The following is a 19,971-nucleotide window of genomic DNA, read 5'->3' as shown; positions in this document are numbered from 1 at the left end:
GCCTCTATTTTTGCTATAGCAGTTTCTTTTCAACAAGTTTTCTGGGACACCTAGCACAGTTTTGGAGTTTTCAGAGTGCGGCATTGTAGCAACTCTCATCACTCTGACAACAATAAGACCCAACATCAACTACAGGACCAGCAAGAGAAGGCAACTCCATAGCCAGACTCAGTGGCAGGAGTGAAGATTCCTCTATGAAGCTTGTGGAAATCAAAGCCTTCTGAGTAAACTTCATTCTTAATTAGTGCATGTCCTTTCATACACCACAGATATAGCTCATCACTTCCTCTGAGAAGCCATCTCCAGGTCCCCACATATGCTTCTGTGGTGCTGTTAAAACTTTCAACGAACACATCACACTTTTAGTTGTTTAGTGCCTACCCTTCTCTTAGTTCCTAACTGGCAGGAGAACATTCACCTGTCTTCTCTTATTTCGTGCTCTATCCACAGAACCTGACATATAACAGGGGCTCAAAATCTATTTGTTGAATTAATAAAAAGGATTTCCTGGCTTGGCCAATCCCAATGTCCCCAGAGGTCTTCCATATATAACGAGCAAACAAAATCACCTTGAACATAATAGACTGTTTTGTGGTACAAGAATAGGGGCTGAGCTTCTATTTCTTAATTAGCCAGGAGCATAGGAAGCCCTGAGAGTTTCCTAGGTGGTGCTAGTGGTAAAGAATCCACCTGACAGTGCAGAAGACATAGAGACGTGAGTTCAATCCCTGGGTCAGGAAGATGCCCTGGAGTAGGAGATGATAACCCACTCCATTATTCTTGCCTGGAGAATCTCATGGACAGAGGAGCCTGGTGGGCTATACAAACCATGGGGTCGCAAAGAGTCTGATTCGACTAAAGTGACTTAGCATGTATGCATGCATAAGGAGCCCTGACAAGGAAATAAAACTTTGCTCACAAGCAGGGATCATGTACATATGCATTCATCCAGCAGTCTGATGGGGTTTCCCAGGTGGCACGGTGGTAAAGAATCCTCCTGCCAGTGCAGGAGACACAAGAGAAATGGTTTTGATCTCTGGGTTGGGAAATGGCAACCTACCCCAGTGTTCTTGTCAGAAAAATCCCATGGAGAGAGGAACCCGGTGGGCTATAGTCCATGGGGTCGCAAAGAGTCAGACATGACTAAACAACCAAGCACACAGTTGTCTGATAGGTAGATGTCAACAACGGCATTGGAAGAGGGCATGGTAGAACTGGAGCAAGTAAAATATTTGGAAGACCTAACTTATCCATGAGATAGGATCACCTTTAAACCAAATACTCTTTGGGCCCTAAGATGTCTGGGCCTTGTATAACATCAGTTATACAAATTGCTCCCCAGATCTGTTGAAAAGAGCTCTTCTTCATGCCAAGAGAAAAGACCAAAGTTGTATCTATTTGTAAAATTTTCTAGAAATGGTCATGTAAATGGTGTGAGGAGGACATTGTTATTTATAATCAGAGCTGTTCTTTTATTTTCTTTGGCTAAAGCCCTTCCAATCTCTGATGCTATTTTTCCCTGAACCTCATCACATGTTTCAGATACTATGCTAGTCCCTCAGAAGTCAATAGTGAGGAAAACAAAACATAATTTCTGCCAAGGAACTTGGTCTAGTAGAGCAGATGGATATGAAAATGGGCCATTTCAAGCCCAATTTGTAAGTAGTGTAATAAGAATAAGCAGAGAATACCCTGGGAGCAGAAAAGGTCACCCAAAGTACTATCAGGGATGGATTCTCAGAGGAAGTGACATCTAGGTTGAGACTTACAGAATGAATAGAAGGAGGTTACAATATCCATGCCTAGGGCAAAGCTTGTGCAATGGTTTGCACAACATAGTTCATTGAAGAAATATCAATTGGCAGATATAAACTACTATATATAAAATAGAATAACAAGGTCCTACTGTATAGCACATATTAGGGAATATATAATATATAGAGAACTAATATATTATAATTATAATATAATTTAATTATATTATAATTATATGTGTTACAATTATAACACATAATATTGGGAACTATATTAACTATCCTGTAATAAATCATAAAGGAGAATAACATGAAAAAGAAAATATGTATATATCTGAATCAATTTGGTGTACACCAGAAACTAACACAATATTGTAAATCAACTACACTTCAATGAAATTTTTTTTCAAAAAAAGAAATACTAGTTGTTTAGTAGAGCTAATTGATCAGAAGATCATAACTGGTATAAAGGTATAGGAGAAAATTAAGAGATATAAACAAAGCCAGATCATGAGGGCATTAGAAGCTATGATAAATGCTTTTAATGATAATAAATTTTTGTTAAAATATTTTACTAAAAAAAAAAATCTCAGTTTTCCTTTCCAACCAATATAATAAAGAATTGTGGATCTGACAGAAACAAAAAAATAAAAATTAAAAAAAGAGAGTGAGAGAAAGAGAAGCTATGCAAGAGACTGGACTGATGGACTTTATCCTGGAAGTATCTGAGAGCTGTTAAAGGTTTTAGGGGCTTCCCAGGTGGTGCTAGTGGTAAAGAACCTGCCGGCCAACACAGAAGACATAAGAGATGCCAGTTTGATCCCTGGGTTGGGAAGATCCCCTGGAGGAGGGCAACTGGAAGTGATAGTATCAATTTTGCATTTTAGAATGATGATTCTGGCTATAGATAGTAAAAAAAAAAATGATCATACAATTAAAGGTTAGAAGTAGAGAAATAAGTTTGGAAGCTCTTGCAAAGTTCTAATAATACCAATGGCAAATGAGAATGATTTGAATGCCAAGACAGGATATTGCAAACTCGAAAGAGAAGTAAGTCTCAACAGTTGCTAAGGACTGGTTGATTGAGTGAGGGATAAGAAAAAGGGAAGATTTTTGCTTGCATATTTGTGATAATAAGAGTGCTCTGGCTCTAAGAAGGAGAATCCACTGGGCCTGAATGAAGTTAGAACATGACTGGTATGCGTGTGGTGTAAAACTGTCACATTACATGGATGCAAAGAAGGTGCTGACAGAAAGCTTCCATGGTGCTGAGGGGGAAGTCCCCTACATTTCACAAGTACTTCCCGGGATACGACCAGCTATCATGCTGTCCACTGAAAATATTAAGAGACATATCTTCATCAGCTCTTTGTATAACTACTCCCAGATTGCCTTTGTTGCATTGTTTCCACAATCTGGTTAAGAAATCAAGGCCCCTTACCTGAGCAAATTGCTTCCCCTGACACTCTCTAAAGTGTGTCAGGTACTCTCTGCCACTTTTTTCCACATCATGGATATTAGTGCACGTGGAGATGGCTTTCCCTTTCCTGTTTCATAGAAACATAGAAGAAATTGGAAGCAAAATTATAAACTCTGCCAAAGCCACACTTACAAATCTACCTGCATTGGAAGCACAGAATCTGGCTTTCCTCCTGTCACTGGAGATGAATGCCTTCGTTTCTTCCCTGGACTCTAATACCTTTCACCTGTTTGTGCCTCCTCCATCTTGATGTTCTCAGCAAATAATATCTCTATTTATCCATGTTCTCAGGCAGAATGCCTTTTAATCCTTGATTCCTTGCTTTATCTTGTCCAATGAATCCAACTCAAATATCATCCCTGTGAGCACTACCACCAAAATATATCCCCAAATCATCCAATTTTTTTGGTACTTCCTCTGCTACTACTACAACCCAGACACCAGCATCTACAGTAGAGACCCCACTGTGATAGCTTCATCCCAAATCTTCTTCATACTGATCATGACCCCTCAGGTTATTTTTTCATACAGCAGCAGAAGTTAGCTTTTAAAATATACATTTGAGCATGTCAGTTCACTGCTCAAAACCCTCCAATGACTTCCTCTTATATACAAATAAAACCCTAACCCTTTTCCATGTCCTGCAAAGCCCTACAAGATCTGATCCTTGTCTTTCTCTGCATCAACCATACATAACCCTCTCATCCATGAATTCATATCAGAAATAGAGGCTTTTTTTCTATTCCTCAAACTCTCATTTCTTCCTCAAGGTCTTTCTTATCCCTCCATCTAAAACACTCTGTCTGAAGCCCTTAAAATAACTCATTTCCCCAGGTCACTGAGCACTCCACTTAAATGTTAACATACCATTTAGAGTTCAGTCAGAGAGTTTTATATATATAAATATATGAAGACTATCTCCACAAGCATGAAACTGTTGTTCACAGAACTGCTCCTGTCTCCCACGAAAGCCTCAACTCTGATTTTAAACCTTCCAATTGATTAAGTCAGCCCATTCATCATAGTCAGTCTTACTAAAAGATAACCAATGAGAAATTATAATTAAATCTACATGATTTCTTCATAGGATCATCTAGATTATTGTTTGATTGAATAGCTAACTTGGGACTATAGCTTAGAAAGATTGATACATCAAAAAGTCATCACAGTTACCAATTGACAGAGGCCTTCCATAGTCATAGTAACTGTATCAGCAACCTGTCAATCTCCTTAGTCTGTGTCCATAATCTGCTTTATGTTTTTCACAGCATATAAGATGACATTATTTATTTATATATTCATTTCATGAATCCTCCAGTAACTCCAAGAAATTAGAGATTTTGTTTCATGTACAACTTTACTGTCATTTAAAAAATTTTAAATGAATGAATGAATTGGCCATTGGTGGGTGATCTTCAGTGTATGATATAATACTCTTCTCAGAGATCTTTTCACAGTGATTGGCAATGAGTGTAGTTATATCTTTCACTAGGGACTTACTGTCAGAAAAATTTGAAGGTATTGTCACCTACAACCCAAAGTAAGAGAGCAAGGACTGATAATGATCTATTTTATTTTAGTCTAAAACATTTTGAACACATGTGATTGTTTATTTTAAAGACATGTGATAATGCATGATTATTTCACTCTTCTGACATCTGTTAATATTTTTTCTCTAAAATTCAAATCTTAGCTTTGCTTCTGACTAGAGAAGAGCAGCATGTATAGGTATAGAAATTAACAATGTGGTTCTCAGATATAAGAAAGAGAAAAAAAGATAAAGGAAAGAAGTGAAGGAAGGAAGGGAGAGAGGGAGGCAGGGAGAGTGAGTGGGGGGAGGAAGGGAGGGCCCTAAAATTAATCCACCATCAATTTCAATTTTTTTTTTGCTTGATTAATTTTTCTCTTGTGTTTCAAGAATACAGTCAAGTGTTATTTATAATCATTGTGTTTTTTGTTTCATATAAATATCTTTAAAAATACAAGTGATACTGCTGTCAATAAATTTTACTTCATTCAGTTTCCTGTTACAATGAATAGCCTGCATAGTCTGAAAAGAATGAAAACAGTGCTAATTCAATGTATTTTTACAATATACTTAAACTGTATTATGTGATAGGCACTCAAGAGGTTGTGTGAGGGATACCAAAAATGACCTCTGGTTTTCTGTACCTTATATCTACTATATGTATAAAATTTCCTTTCACTTTTCTCTGAATTTACTAAGCACAGATTCCCTTTGCCATAGTTATATTTGTTTTGAATTAACTTCAGTTAATGAATGAATAAATAAATAAATAAATGTCACAAACCCATTTAAGACATTTATCTTTTCACAGGGGATCTATACAAACAATTGTTGATATGAGAGTTTAGGACATATAAAAATCAAAACCTATGCAGGACAAGTAAGCAAACCTACAAATTCTGAGCTCCTCAGAAGGAAAAAAGAAAGCTTTAGTTATACTGAAAATAAATACTTCATCAACCAATTCTCTAGTAGGATGAATGGATGAATTATTCCCAGGGAGCGGTAAATTGGGTCACTGCAAAGGTCTAGTCTCTCAGGCCACTGCAGGCACATTTAGAAAATACTGCTAAGTCACTTCAGTCGTGTCCAACTCTGTGCGACCCCATAGACGGCAGTCCACCAGGCTCTGCCGTCCCTGGGATTCTCCAGGCAAGAATACTGGAGTGGGTTGCCATTTCCTTCTCCAATGCATGAAAGGGAAAAGTGAAAGTGAAGTTGCTCAGTTGTGTCCGACTCTTAGCGACCCCATGGACTGCAGCCTACCAGGCTCCTCCGTCCATGGGATTTTCCAGGCAAGAGTACTGGAGTGGGGTGCCATTGCCTTCTCCCTTTAGAAAATGAGGGTGTTGTATATAAACTGTATCCAACAGATTAGAAATCAAAAGTCCTCCCTATCTCACTCACCAGGAGAATCTGGCAGATTGAGAATTGTTTTAGAAGACAGCATATTAGGCAACAAATAGCTTCCTGAATTATACCCAGTGTAGGAAATTAGAAATGTTAAGGAAAAAACTCCTTTGAAACCAGCAGTATACAAAGATACTTAGGAGAGTAAAAAGCAGGGTTCCAGAATAAATGATTCTCAATGGCTTAACATGTTATAACAAATTCCTACTAAAAACAAATTTCAAAACTTGTATGAGTGACTGCTCAAACAACAGTTCAACCCCTGGGCTGGGAAGGTTCGACCCCTGGGTTGGGAAGATCCTTATAGTTACTTTCTGGATGGGAGATTCTCAATGTTTTGTACTTGTTGCACACTTTCAAATACATATCTTTTCCTCATAAATCATATTTTCATAATGCAAATTTGGTATGACTTGATCAATTAATCTTGGAGAATAATTATTAATTTCTCTCAGATAGAATGAAATAATAAAACTTGCTCTATTCTAAAGTTCATTAAAAAAGATTGGCACACACATAGAAAATAGACACAATCAAACACTCAGTCTCTCAGTGAGATTTGTATTAATTTGTAACAATTGAAAATATAATTATCATTGAAACTTCCTGTGAATCATTGGTTAGCCCACAAATGAAAGTGGAATTTCTCTATCAATAAGAATCAGCAAAGAAAAAAAAAACAGCCTTGTTTATAGAAGCCAAGACATGGAAACAACCAGTGCCAATTGATGGATAAATGGATAAAGATATTGTGGTATATATAACGGAATATTATTCAATCATAAAAAAAACAGGAAATTCTACCATTTGCAACCATATGGAAGGATCTTGAAGCTTTTATGCTAAGTAAAATAAGTCAGAGAGAGAAAGACAAAGGCTATATGATTTCACCTATATGAAAATTCTAAAACAAAGAAAGTCATAGAACAAGACATCAGACCTAGAGGCAGAGTGTCGGGGGAAAAATTGGAGGAAGGTAGTCAAAAGGTATAAACTTTCAGTTATAAATAAGTATATCCCTAGTATTTATAACTCTAAGTTTACACCCTTTGACTACATACTAGGGATATAGGGGTTTCCCTCATTAGAAAAGATCCTGATGTTGGGAAAGATGGAAGGCAGGAGGAGAATGGGACAACACAGGATGAGATGGTTGGATGGCATCATCGACTCAATGGACATGAATTTGAGCAAGCTCCAGGAGATGGTGAAGGACAGGGAAGCCTGATGTGCTGCAGTCCATGGGGTCACAAAGAGTCAGACACGACTGAGTGACTGAACAACTGGTAGGTCAGTGGTAATGCAGGGGATGCAGGTTTGATCCCTGGGTTGGGAAGATCCCCTGGAGTAGGCAATGACCCACTCCAGTATTCTTTTCTGGAGAATCCCATGGGCAGAGGATCCTGGCAGGCTATAGTCCACAGGGTCTCAAAGAGTTGGCCACGACTGAAGCAACGTAGCACGTGTGCGCGCGCGTACACACACACACACACACATATGGTAGCCCTATTTTTAGTTTAAGGGACCTTCATACCATTCTCCACAGTGGCTATACCAATTTAAACTTCCACCAACAGTGTAGGAGGGTTCCCTTCTTTCCACACCCTCTCCAGCATTTATAGTTCATGGATTTTTGATGATACTGAAAAATCTTTGCATCCCTGGGCTAAATTTCACTTGATCATAATATATGATCTATTTAATGCAATATTAGATTTAGAATACTAGTATTTTGTTGAGAATTTTTACATCTATATTTATCAGTGACATTGGATTGTAATTTTCTTTTTGTGTGTGTTATCTTTGTTTTTTGTATCAGGGTGAAGATGTCCTCATAGAATGAGTTTGGGAGTATTTGCTCCTCTGTAATTTTATGGAAGGGTTTCAGAAGAATAGGCATTAGCTCTTCTCTAAATATTTGATAGAATTCACATGTAAAGGTATCAGGTCCTGAACTTTTGTTTGTCAGGAGTTCTTACATCACAGGTTTAATTTCAGTGCTACTGTTTGTCCCTTCATATTTTCTATTTCTACCTGGTTCAGTCTTGAGAAATTGTACCTTTCTACGAATATGTCTATTTCTTCCATTTTATTGGCATACAGTTGCTTGTAGTAGTCTCTTATGATCCTTTGTATTTCTGCAGTGTCACTTGTAATATATTCTTTTCCATTTCTAATTTTATTGAATTGAATCATCTCTTTTTTTCCTGATGAGTCTGGCTAAAGTTTATCAATTTTGTTTATATTTTCAAAGAACCAGCTTTTAGCTCCATTGATCCTTACTATTATTTTATTTGTCATTTATTTCTGCTCTGATCTTTATGATTCTTTTTGCCTTCTACTAACTTGAGGTTTTACTTGTTTTTTTCTACCTAGTTATTTCACACTAGGTTAATTGTTTACTTGAACTTTTTCTTCTTTTTTTGTGGTAAGATTGTATTGCTATAAATTTCCCTAGAACTGCTTTTGCTGCATCCCATAGGTTTTAGATTGTCGTGTTTTTTGTTGTTGTTGTTTTTGTCTCTTGGTATTATTTGATCTTCTTCTTTGCATTCTTCAATGATCCATTGGTTGCTTAGTAGCATATTGTTTAGCCACTATGTTTATGTGTTTTTTTTAAGCTTTTTTTTCCTTGTAGTGTATTTCTAAATTCACAGCATTATGATGGGAAAAGATGCTTGATGTGATTTCAATTTTCTTATGTTTGCCAAGGCTTGCCCTGTGGCCCAGTGTAGAGCCAATCCTGGAGAATGTCCTATGTGCACTTGAGAAATTTTTGATGGAATGCTACTAAAATATCAATTAAATCCATCTGATCCAATGTGTTCTTTAAAGCCTATGTTTCCTTATTAATTTTCTGCCAGGATTATCTGTCCATCCATGAAAAGTGGTGTGTTAAACTCTTCCACTATTATTGTGTTAATGTTGATTTTTTTCCTTCATGGTAGTTAGTATTTGCCTTACATACTGAGGTGCTCTGTTGTTGATTGTGTATATATTTACAACTGTTATATCTTCTTGGATTGATCCCTTGATCATTATGTAGCATCCTTTATTGTCTCCTGTAACAGTTTGTGTTTTAAAGTCTTTTGTCTGATAGGAGTACTGTTACTCCAGCATTTTGATTTCCAATTGCATGGAATACCTTCTAACACAACACTTTAAGTCTGTATGTGTCCCTAAGTCTGAGGTGAGTCTCTTGTAGACAGCATATATATGGGTCTTATTTTGTATCCATGCACTGGTGCATTTAATCCATTTACACTTAAGGTAATTATTGATATGCATGTTCCTATTATCATTTTCTTATGCAAAGAAGTAGAGAAAACAAGAAATTGGGAAAGATTACAGATCTCTTCAAGAAAATTGGCGATATCAAGGAAACATTTCATGCAAGGGCGGGCATGATAAAGGATAGAAAAGGTAAGGGCCTAACAGAAGCAGAAGAGTTTGAGAAGGAGTGGCAAGAATACCCAGAAGAACTATACAATAAAGGTCTTAATGACCCAGATAATCAAGATGGTGTTGTCAGGTCACTCATCTAAAGCCAGACATTCTTGAGTGTGAAGTCAAGTGGGACTTAGGAAATGTTACTAAATACAAAGCTAGTGGAGGTGATGAAATTCCAGCTGGGCTATTTAAATCCTAAAAGGATGATGCTGTTAAAATGCTACACCAAATATGTCTGCAAATTTGGAAAACTCAGCAGTGCCCACAGGAGTGGAAAATGTCAATTTTCATTCCAATCCCAAAGAAGGGTGATGCCAAAGAATGTTCAAACTACCATTAATTGTGCTCATTTCATATGCTAAGCAAGGTTATGCTGAAATCCTTCATGCTAGGCTTCAGCAATATGTAAATAAAGAATATCCAGATGTATAACTGGATTTAGAAAAGGAAAGAGAACCAGAGATCAAATCGCCAATATTCATTGGATCATAGAAAAAGCAACATAATTTAAAAAAAAAAAAATGCTTCATTGACTAAGCTAAAGCCTTTTACTGTGTGGATCAAAACAAACTATAAAAAAATCTGAAAGAGATGGGAGTACTAGACCACCATACCTGAATCCTGAGAAACATGTTTGTGGGTCAAGAATCAACAGTTAAAAGCAGACATGGAACAATGGACTGGTTTAAAATTCAGACAAGGCTGTGTAATTTTCACCCTGCTTATTTAACTTTTATGCAGAGTTCATGCATGCCCAGTTGCTCAGTTGTGTCTGACTCTTTGTGACACCATGGAATGGTGTCAGGCTCCTCTGTCCATGGAACTTTCCAGGCAAGAATACTGGAGTGGGTTGCCAGCTCAGTTGTGTCTGACTCTTTGTGACACCATGGAATGGTGTCAGGCTCCTCTGTCCATGGAACTTTCCAGGCAAGAATACTGGAGTGGGTTGCCATTTCCTCCTACAGGGGATCTTCCTGACCCAGGGATTGGACCTGGATTTCTTGTGTCTCCTGCTTTGGCAGGTGGATTCTTTACCACTGTGCCACCTGATACATCATGCGAAATGCCAGTATGGATGAATCACAAGCTGGAATCAAGATGTCCAGGAGAAATATCAACAACTTCATATATGCTGATGATACCAATCTAATGGCAGAAAGTGAAGAGAAACTAAAGAGCTTCTTGATGAGGATGAAAGAGGAGAGTAAAAAGCTGACTCTAAACTCAACATTCAAAAAACTAAGATCATGGCATCTGATCCCATCACTTCATGGCAAATAGAAGGGGAAAAAGTGGAAACAGTGACAGATTTTATTTTCTTGGGCTCCAAAATCACTGCAGATGGTGCCTGCAGCCATGAAAGTAAAAGACACTTTCTCCTTGGAAGGAAAGCTATGACAAATCTAGACATCATATTAAAAAGCAGAGATATCATTTTGCTGACAAAGGACCGTATTTTCAAAGTTTTGCCAGTAGTCATGAATAGATGTGAGAGATGGATAATAAAGAAAGCTGAGCACTGAAGAATTAATGCTTTCAAATTGTGGTGCTGGAGAAGACTCTTGAGAGTCCCTTGGACTGCAAGGAGATCAAACCAGTCAATCCTAAAGGAAATCAACCCTGAATATTCATTGGAAGGATTGATAATGAAGCTGAAGTTCTGATACTTTGGCCACCTGATGCGAAGATCTGACTCATTAAAAATACCCTGATGCTGGGAAAGATTGAAGGCTCAAGGAGAAGGGGGCAGCAGAGGATAAGATAGTTTGATAGCATCACCGACTCAATGGACTTGAGTTTGAGATAACTCTAGGAGACTGTAAACAACAGGGAAGCCTGATGTGCTGCAGTCCATGGAGCCACAAAGAACTGGACATGACTAAGCTACTGAACAACGACATCTGTTTTGTATTGTTTTTGTAGGTCTTTTCCTTTTCTTATGTTTTCTCCATAGAGTAGTTTCTTTAGCATTTATTTGTGGTGATGTATTCTCTTAATATTTGCTTGTCTGTAAAGCTTTTGATATCTCTGTCAAATCTGAATGACAGACTTGATGTGCAGGTTCTTTCTTTGCATCACTTTAAATATACTGTGCCATTTCTTTCTAGCTTGCAGTTTCTGATGAGAAATCAGCTGTTAACCTTATGGTACCTCTCATTTCTGTTGTCTTTTTTTCCTTTTTTGCTTTTAATATTTTACCTTTGTCTTTTATTTTTGTCAGTTTGATTACTATGTGTCTCAGCATGTTTCTCCTTGGGTTTATCCTTCCTGGATAAAAATGAATGTTCCTGAACTTGGCTGAGCATTTCCTTTCCCATGTTAGGGAAGTTTTCAGCTACTATCTCTTCAAATATTTTCTTGGGTCCTTTCTATCTCTTCTTCTGGAACCACTATAATACAAACCTTGGTGCATTTCATGTTATCCCAGAGGTCTCTTAGGCTGTCTTCATTTGTTTTCATTCTTTTCTCTTTATTCTGCCCCACAGCAGTGATTGCCACCATTTTGTCTTCCAGGCCACTTATCTGTTCTGCTTCAGTTGTTCTGTGATTGATTCCTTCTAGTGTATTTTTCATGTCACTTGTGTTGTTCATCTCTGTTTGTGGTTTAGTTCTTCTAGGTCTTTGTTAAACATTTCTTGCATCATCTCAATCTTTGCCTCCATTCTTTATCGAGATCCTGGATCATCTTCACTATCATTATTCTGAATTCTTGTTCTGGTAGGTTGCCTATCTCCATTTCATTTAGTTGTTTTTCTGGCATTTTATCTTGTTCCTTCATCTGGGACATAATCCTGTCTTTTCATTTTGATTAACCTTCTGTGATTCTGTTTTTTGTTCTGGAGGCTTCAGGAATGTAGCTTCTTCTTGTTTTTCTTGTCTTCCCTCTGGTGAATGAGGCTATCTAAGAGGCTTGTGCAAGCTTCTTAGAGACTGGGAGAGACTGGCAGTGGGTAGAACTGTATCTTGCTCTGATGGGTAGGGCCTTGCTCAGCAAAACGTTAATCTGATATTTTTGCTGATAGGTTCTGCTGTGTTCCCTCCCTGTTAGTTGTTTGACATGTGGCAACCCAGTCATGGAGTCTACAGCGTCTATGCTATGGCTAATGGTGACCAACCTCCAGGAGGGTTCTGACAGTGGGTACATACTTCCTAGGACCATTTCTGCCAATGCCCTTGTCCCTGTGGTTAGTCACCAGTGATCTATGCCTCTGCAAAGGACCCTCCAATACTAACAAGCAGGTCTGGTTCAGTCTCCTATGAGATCACTGCTCCTTTCCCCTGGGTCCTGGTACACACAAGATTTTGTGTGTGTCCTCCAAGAAGAGGAGGAAAATCTTGGTTTCCCCCAGTCCTGTGGAAATCCTGCAATCAAATCTGCTGGCCTTCAGTTTCCCTCAGGATTGCTATTTGCTTTGCCAGATCCCCAGGCACGAAAGCTTGACATGGGGCTTAGAACCTTCACAACAGTGCGAGAACTTTTGTGGTACACTTGTTCTCCTGTTGGTAGGTCACCCATCTAGCTGGCATGGGATTTGATTTTATCATTGTTGCACCCTTCCTACCATCTTGTTGTGACTTCACCTTTACCTTGGATATGCAGTTTATTTTTTGGTGGGTTCCAGCATCCTCTGTCGATGATTGTTAAATAGTTAGTTTTGATTTTGGTGCTCTTGCATGAGGAGGTGAGTATGATACCTCTACTCTGCCATCTTGAAATGAAATCCTTAATTGTGATTAGACTATTTCACAAAAGAACTGTACCACATTCCAAACTCTAATGCTTAGCAGATAATCAATAAATATATAAATGAAAGACAATCAGTAAAAAAAAAAAAAAAGATACAATTTCATTTATAACACAAAAAGGCTTACAGGACTAGAAATGAGAACTTTCTATCAGGACTAGTTAATAGTAAAACAAAATTTTAAATGTTGAGGCAAAGTGAGGCTCTTGTTGGGTTAAAATTCAAATGTACATCACCTATGTGATTCATCCCCATAACAGCAACTTACCATTCCACTTCCTCCATGATGAAGTAGCTGATGCAATAAAATTGAAAAAGCATGTGTGCACACATACACACACGTTTTTGTTTTTTTTTTTTTCCTGTGTTACATTCTAGTATGAATGCACAGTCTCATAGATTGGTCTCTCGTCTCTTTCATTTTGGAAGGAAGAAGTCAAGTTTACCAAGTTATAATAATCATAATGAAGGTGTGGCTGAGTCTCCAAGAACTCTCAATGTGAGACCTGACTTCCACCTTAAAGCCTTGCAACCTGTTACAAAGTTTCAACATTTGTAGAATGGCTTGTCAATTGGAAGTTGATAAGTGCTACTACTAATATCCTCCACCTTCTTGCAAGTTAACTAGGCTCTTGTCAGCTGAAAAATGACCAAAAGCTATTTATTAGTCAATATATTGAATTACTGATTTCTCATTTTTAGAAACTGCTTTGGATCATTTAATTATTACATAGATCAAAGTATAGCAATCTATGACCCATGGGCTGAATAGAATTTACTAAAGCTTTAAAAATGTGTTTATATAAATAAAACCTTTTAGGTAGCAAACACCTCAAAACCAGAGACTCTAACATCCAATTTGTTTCTGTCTCACAATAATACAGTACTATGACCATTAAGAGATCGCACAATGATGTGTATGTGTGTGTATCCCCAAATTTGAATTAAATTATTCTCCCAGGTAAGGAGCTTAGCTTTCAGAGCACAGAAATATAACTCATGCTGTCATCTGTTAGATTTAGACATGATTATTACTCTGTAGTTATTCTGAAAACACAAGGACAGAGGGACTCTGAAATCTAGCATCATTAAGACCAATCTCTTCTTTTTCTCTTATATTTCCTTTTTTTCAGATTTCATGTATGCCATTCACTCCTTTACCTAAGACACATTCTTAAGGTCCTGGGTATATATTTGTGTGTGTGTGTGTGTGTGTGTGTGTGTGTGTGTGTGTGTGTGTGTGTGTGTGTGTGTGTTGGTTTCTCAGTTATTTCTGACTCTTTGTGACCCCATGGACTGCAGCCTGCTAAGCTCCTCTTAAGTATCAAATGTTGTGCTAAAAATATAGCCCTTTCTCATAGCAAGTGCAAGTGTGATGAAGAAATATGTGAATGCATGATACAACAGTAATCGCTATGTTTTTTAATTGTCCAGTCGTGTCTGACCCTTTTGTGACCCTATGAATTGGGGTTCTCCAGGCAAGAATATTGGAGTGGGTTGCCATTTCCTTTCTCCAGGGGATCTTTCTGACTCAGAGATTGAACCTGAGCCTCCTGCCTGTGTCTTCTTTACCTCTGAGCCACTGGGGAAGCCCAGAGATTGCTATGGATAGTATTTAAATCATAGTATAATGATGAGCACTGCCTCAAGGAATAGAGTTAATCTTTGAATCACGTTTTGAGCCGAAGTAGGAATTTTCCAAAAAAACAACCAAGGGCATTACCATTCAGGAAAAAGTATACATGATTGTTCCCAGGTAACAAAATAGCTCAGAATTCTTAAGGACACGGGTTACTTCTAATTCATCAATAGACAATAAAGCAAAGAAATGTTACTTACTTTCTTTACTTTAAGATTATTTATTGATCCTTAAAACTGGGGGCCAAAGGTTGAATGATCAAAATTATAAGGAAATATTTCTATACATATAGAATAATTGAATGATACAGACAGAAAATATATGAAATTTTTAATAATGTGAAATAGCATTTGAAATTGCATGTAATGAGATATTTAAAGGACAGAGTGAGGGAGAGAGATACTATGGCTAGAGTAGGACTTTGAGGATGAGTGGGGTTTTGGCAAGTAACAGAGTGGAAGTATGATGTCAGTGAAGGATGTCTAAGAAGGGCTACGGTGTTGCAAAGTTCTACAGTATAGAAGTCTGATTGCAATTCTGCTGTGGGGAGAACTATTTGTATAGACTAAAATGTGAATATGTCATTCCCACTTTTCCTCCTAGATTTGTTGAACTCAGCAGTACCAAATAACACACTCTGAATATCCCCTGAAAGCCTAGCCACAGAATTTGCAATTTAGAGCATCAAAACTTGTTTAAGGCCTAAGGAGCCAATTTCTTGTTTGAGTTTGGGATCAAGCCACCTTAACACTGAATCTCCAGAGAGTCCTAAAGGTCACTAGCTTTCTGTGTCTTGCTTCTGCTGATCCAGCACTTAGAATTTTCATTTCCATTTTGAAACCAATAAATCAGCATATCTTACCGGAGGAGTTTTAACCTCTTACGATGCAATCAAATTGCTCAGTCAGAATGACTCCTGAAAATTGATCTGTACATTGTTAAGAATAGAAGAGAAAGTGTTTCTAAGGAATATATATATATATTTCTGATTTATAGAATAATGTTAGCTGGATCCTGAAGAATTGAGTAATACTGTTGCAATCAGAAACATTATGAGATCATCCATACCAAATAGAACAGAAAGTTGCCAATCAGTGATACTGGCCAATTGTACACAGTTAGATAACCACTGTAATCAGAGTGTTTGCTGATATATTGTTTGGTAATTATCTCCATGTCAGCTTGCATGTTTATTGTCTCAGATCACTGATAAGAGTGATAAAATACAAAATACATCTTTAATTACTGAAGTACCCCTCTTGGTGATTTAAATCACATACCAAAGGCTTGAAAGTTGCTTCAAGGTTTTTGTTTTTTGTTTCTTTTTTTTGGGTCACATAATTTTAATTTTTTATCCTTATTTTTTCTATTTTGACCCAACAAATTATCAATAATTAATTTTCACCAACATTAGGTCTTTGAATGAGGCAATTTTACTTTTAATATGTTAGTTTTCTCATTCAATTTATGTTTCAAAGCAGTAGTTTTATCAATATGTTGCATCTCAGTTTTCTTCATCCCAATCTCATTTCTTTGGTCAGAGCTGGCCAAACCTCCCAAAACAATCTTAAAGTGATCATTTATCTCCCTGCCTGAATATTGGGAGGGAGTTGAGAAATTACCACCTCCCTTGGGGCCCTATATCCCTCTTTAATGAAGCAATATCCATGTAATTAATTAAATCAGCTATCACAAAGATTAGCAAGGTAACATGTCCCAAGTGTCCTGTGTTAACTAGAGAAAGGTACTCTGTGCACAGAAGAAGCAGCATGATGTTATCTGTGCATTATTCCCTCAGCCCTTAAACTCGTTGGCTGGTTTTCAGCTTCAGTGCTCAGAATCAAGTGAGCATAATATTAATTTAGGAAGAACACATGAATTGGCAACCACCAAATAACACTAAGTAATATCTGAAACATATGAACATGAAGAATAAGTCTGCTATTGGGAATCTCAGAATAGAATTTTTTTTCTTACAGATTTTGGCATTAATCTCTCCCCTCTTCACCTGCTCAATGTCATGTAAAAAGTATCTTGTACATGTTTTACTAAACTAGCAAGGCAGGTAGCATTGTTGCTGTCTTCCTGTGAAAAGGAACTTAAACTTCCCCCATTGTAGGCAAGGTAATCAGGTAAGTATAATGGAGCAATCTTTTCCTGTAAAATTTTGTATTCTTATGAATATAATATTAGTGTTTTTGTTAATGTCGCTAGCACCAACTCATTTTCTGTTTGAAGGCAAAGACTGCTAAAATATAAATGAGAAAAGGGAATAGAAAACTGAAGGAGTCATTAAAAGAGGGATGTGAAGCTAGTCTAGTAATACAGCTGCAATGCATTAAATTGTAGTTTAATTATTTCAAAATTGTATAGGAAGAATTGTAGGCATATGGGACAGGAAGGGCCAAGTATCTAAAGAAACTATTCTAAGTTTCTCAACCTCTCTTACTTTTCTTGTGCTTTTTGTAGCACAGGGGAACGAAAGGAAATAGTAGATACCATCCTCATCCCTATGGCCTAGTTCTTGGTTGCAAAAGTCTCAAGAATGTGCTGCTGTCCCTTTGAGCTTGCTCTGTAATCATGATATGGGCTTTTCTACGAAGGGACACTGAAGAAAAATCTTTTAGTGTCACTTTGCCCAGAAGTTGTTTTCATTTCATCAGAAGCTATACAAATTTTTTCTTGGGCCCTCAAGAACCGTAGAACGTGAGGCTGATATTCGGGGAAACTTTACTCTTATCCACATTTATGAACCTCTGAAAGTGAAGAGCCTGTATACAGAAAGAGAAATATCAGCATTGGGCAGGGTAGCAGCTCTGTCCAGTTACTACAAGTCAATTGTTAAATGTTCTGGCATTTGATGACTCAGTTTTTAAGCCATTGGTAACTTCAAATTGGGCCTGGCAGGAGTATTTATACATGATAAACATACCACATCAGTCCCCTAGTTTATAAGCACACTAGCATGCTGAAAGAAGTGGCTAGTGTGACAGTGACTGCCTTCTGGATCTTACGTACTTTAGTAAAGATACTCAAGTGTAAGGGGATTCATGTGGAAGACTTTGTTAGTCTTGAGATGATCATCACAGTGGCTTTCAGAAAGACAATGGATTCAGGATGATACAGTGGATGATAACGCAAGAAAAAAAATGTCCAGAAGTTGTTTAAAAATGATCACTAACCACCCATGATGGATGTTCATTCCTAGACAGGAAACTTTGCCTTAAATATCACCATGCTTGACTGTATTAACTAAATGTCAAAACTGTATGCAATTTAACCAATTTCCTCTCTACATACCCCTGTCCCCAAGCAATTCTTAGTGGTATCCTAAAACTCAAATTTCAAAAAAATCATTTTGTGTGTTAGTTGCTTAGTCATGTTCAACTCTTTGCAACCCCATGGACTGTTGTCCACCAGGCTCCTCTGTCCATGTAATTCTCCAGGCAAGAATACTGGAGTGGCTTGTCATTTCCTTCTCCAGGTGATCTTCTTAACCCAGGGATCGGACCTGGGTCTCTTGCATTGAAGGCAGATTCTTTACCTCTGATCCACCAGGGGTTGTTTTTATTTTTTTGCTTAAATCAAATTACAATGTGAACTTTCTGGAGGTCACTGCCTCAGGTTTTTGCAGACAACAGTGTATATGGGTAACTGAGCAAATTTAGTTGTTTATTTATGCTCATAAGAGGACAGTTGTAAGATAAATAACCGATACAGATTTGAAATTATAGTTAATGTTTATACACGGCTTACTACATACTACATGTATTAAATACTGTATCCTCATATGATGTAACTACTTCCATTTTACAAATGAAAAACAAAATGAAAACCTGAGTCATAGGGAATTACATTCCTTGCCTACTATCTCACAGTAGCAAGTCTGGAGCAGGATTTTGAATCCAGAAGGTCTGGCTCCAGAAGTGAAAAGCTTAAACATTACACCGATGCTCTTCATGGAATCATTATGATTGTGGCATTCAGAAGTACTACTGGCTAAGAATGTTCCAACTCAGTTGCCTCTTTTGCTGGAATAAAGTATAATGTGATGTGCATTATATTTCCTCTCTTTTTAAAATAAAGACTGTTTTTATGACAAGATTTTGACATATTTATCAATTGCTATCATTACTCTAGTAATTAGTATAAATATGAATTTCTCTACTTCAGTTTAACTTAACAAACAAGAATTTACCAGAAATGATTCACTCTACTGAGCACTATGAAGAATAGAAAAGCAAGATAAACAGTAACATGATATCTGAACCAGACATTATTACAAAAGAAGAGCAATGCTTATACACTTGGGACATTGAAGATTGGAATAAGATGATATACAATAAACTACTTCCTCTAGGGAAGTGTGCATAAGAGACAATATTAAATCTAGGTACAAGCCATAAATATTTTTATAGAAAAAATAAGGTAAAACAATTAAACATTAGCAAAATAAATGAGAAACTGTTGCTTTGACATATAAAGGAGAATTAAAGAAATGATGATATAAACAAAGGATTTTCTAAGAAAAGTTGACACTGGGGGAAAAAGAAAAAATTGAGATGATATATAAAGGAAACATTGCACAGAATCCTGAAAAAATGAAAAGAAAAGTGTATAATGCAAGAAGAAAGCAGAGCTGTAAATATAATATAAAGCTGAAGCTACAAGGGAGAAACTTAAGTTAGAAATTCAAGAGGTGCCAGTATTTCTTTCAGTATATTGAGGTAACTGGATTAACAGCACTGACAATTGTCAAAGTAGATGAATAAAGAAATATGTTATATATTTATTCAAAAATAATATTTTAAGTATATTAATGAAAAATATTTTAACATTAGATATCCTTTGATGATAGTTTTGACTGAATTTAAGTTATATTTGAATTTAAATAACAAAATTATTGAATTTAATGGGTTATAAGTTTCTAACTTACTGTCTATGTTAATGGGATGACTGAGGAG

General features: G+C 37.0%; 1 protein-coding gene across 49 annotated transcripts in view; it reads right to left on the bottom strand.

The window, feature by feature from the left end:
- Positions 1–19,971, bottom strand: part of LOC145547098 (uncharacterized) — a 745,699-nt gene that overhangs the window by 663,900 nt on the left and 61,828 nt on the right. For 3 of the 49 annotated variants that reach the window (XR_014083535.1, XR_014083622.1, XR_014083617.1), the window contains exon 1: positions 10,237–10,396. The exons of 44 other annotated variants lie outside the window; for them this stretch is intronic. The gene's annotated coding sequence lies outside the window, so the exon portion shown is untranslated. Of the gene's footprint in view, positions 1–3,195; positions 3,302–10,236; positions 10,405–19,971 lie in introns of those variants that run through there. 2 more of the 49 variants (XR_014083611.1, XR_014083615.1) reach the window with 2 other exon arrangements.

This window comes from Giraffa tippelskirchi, chromosome 1 (genome assembly GCF_054371585.1).
Source record: "Giraffa tippelskirchi isolate mGirTip1 chromosome 1, T2T-mGirTip1v1.2.pri, whole genome shotgun sequence".
NCBI lineage: Eukaryota > Metazoa > Chordata > Mammalia > Artiodactyla > Giraffidae > Giraffa > Giraffa tippelskirchi.
The sequence above is the reverse complement of the archived record's forward strand: the minus strand, read 5'-3'. Positions and strand labels throughout refer to the sequence as shown.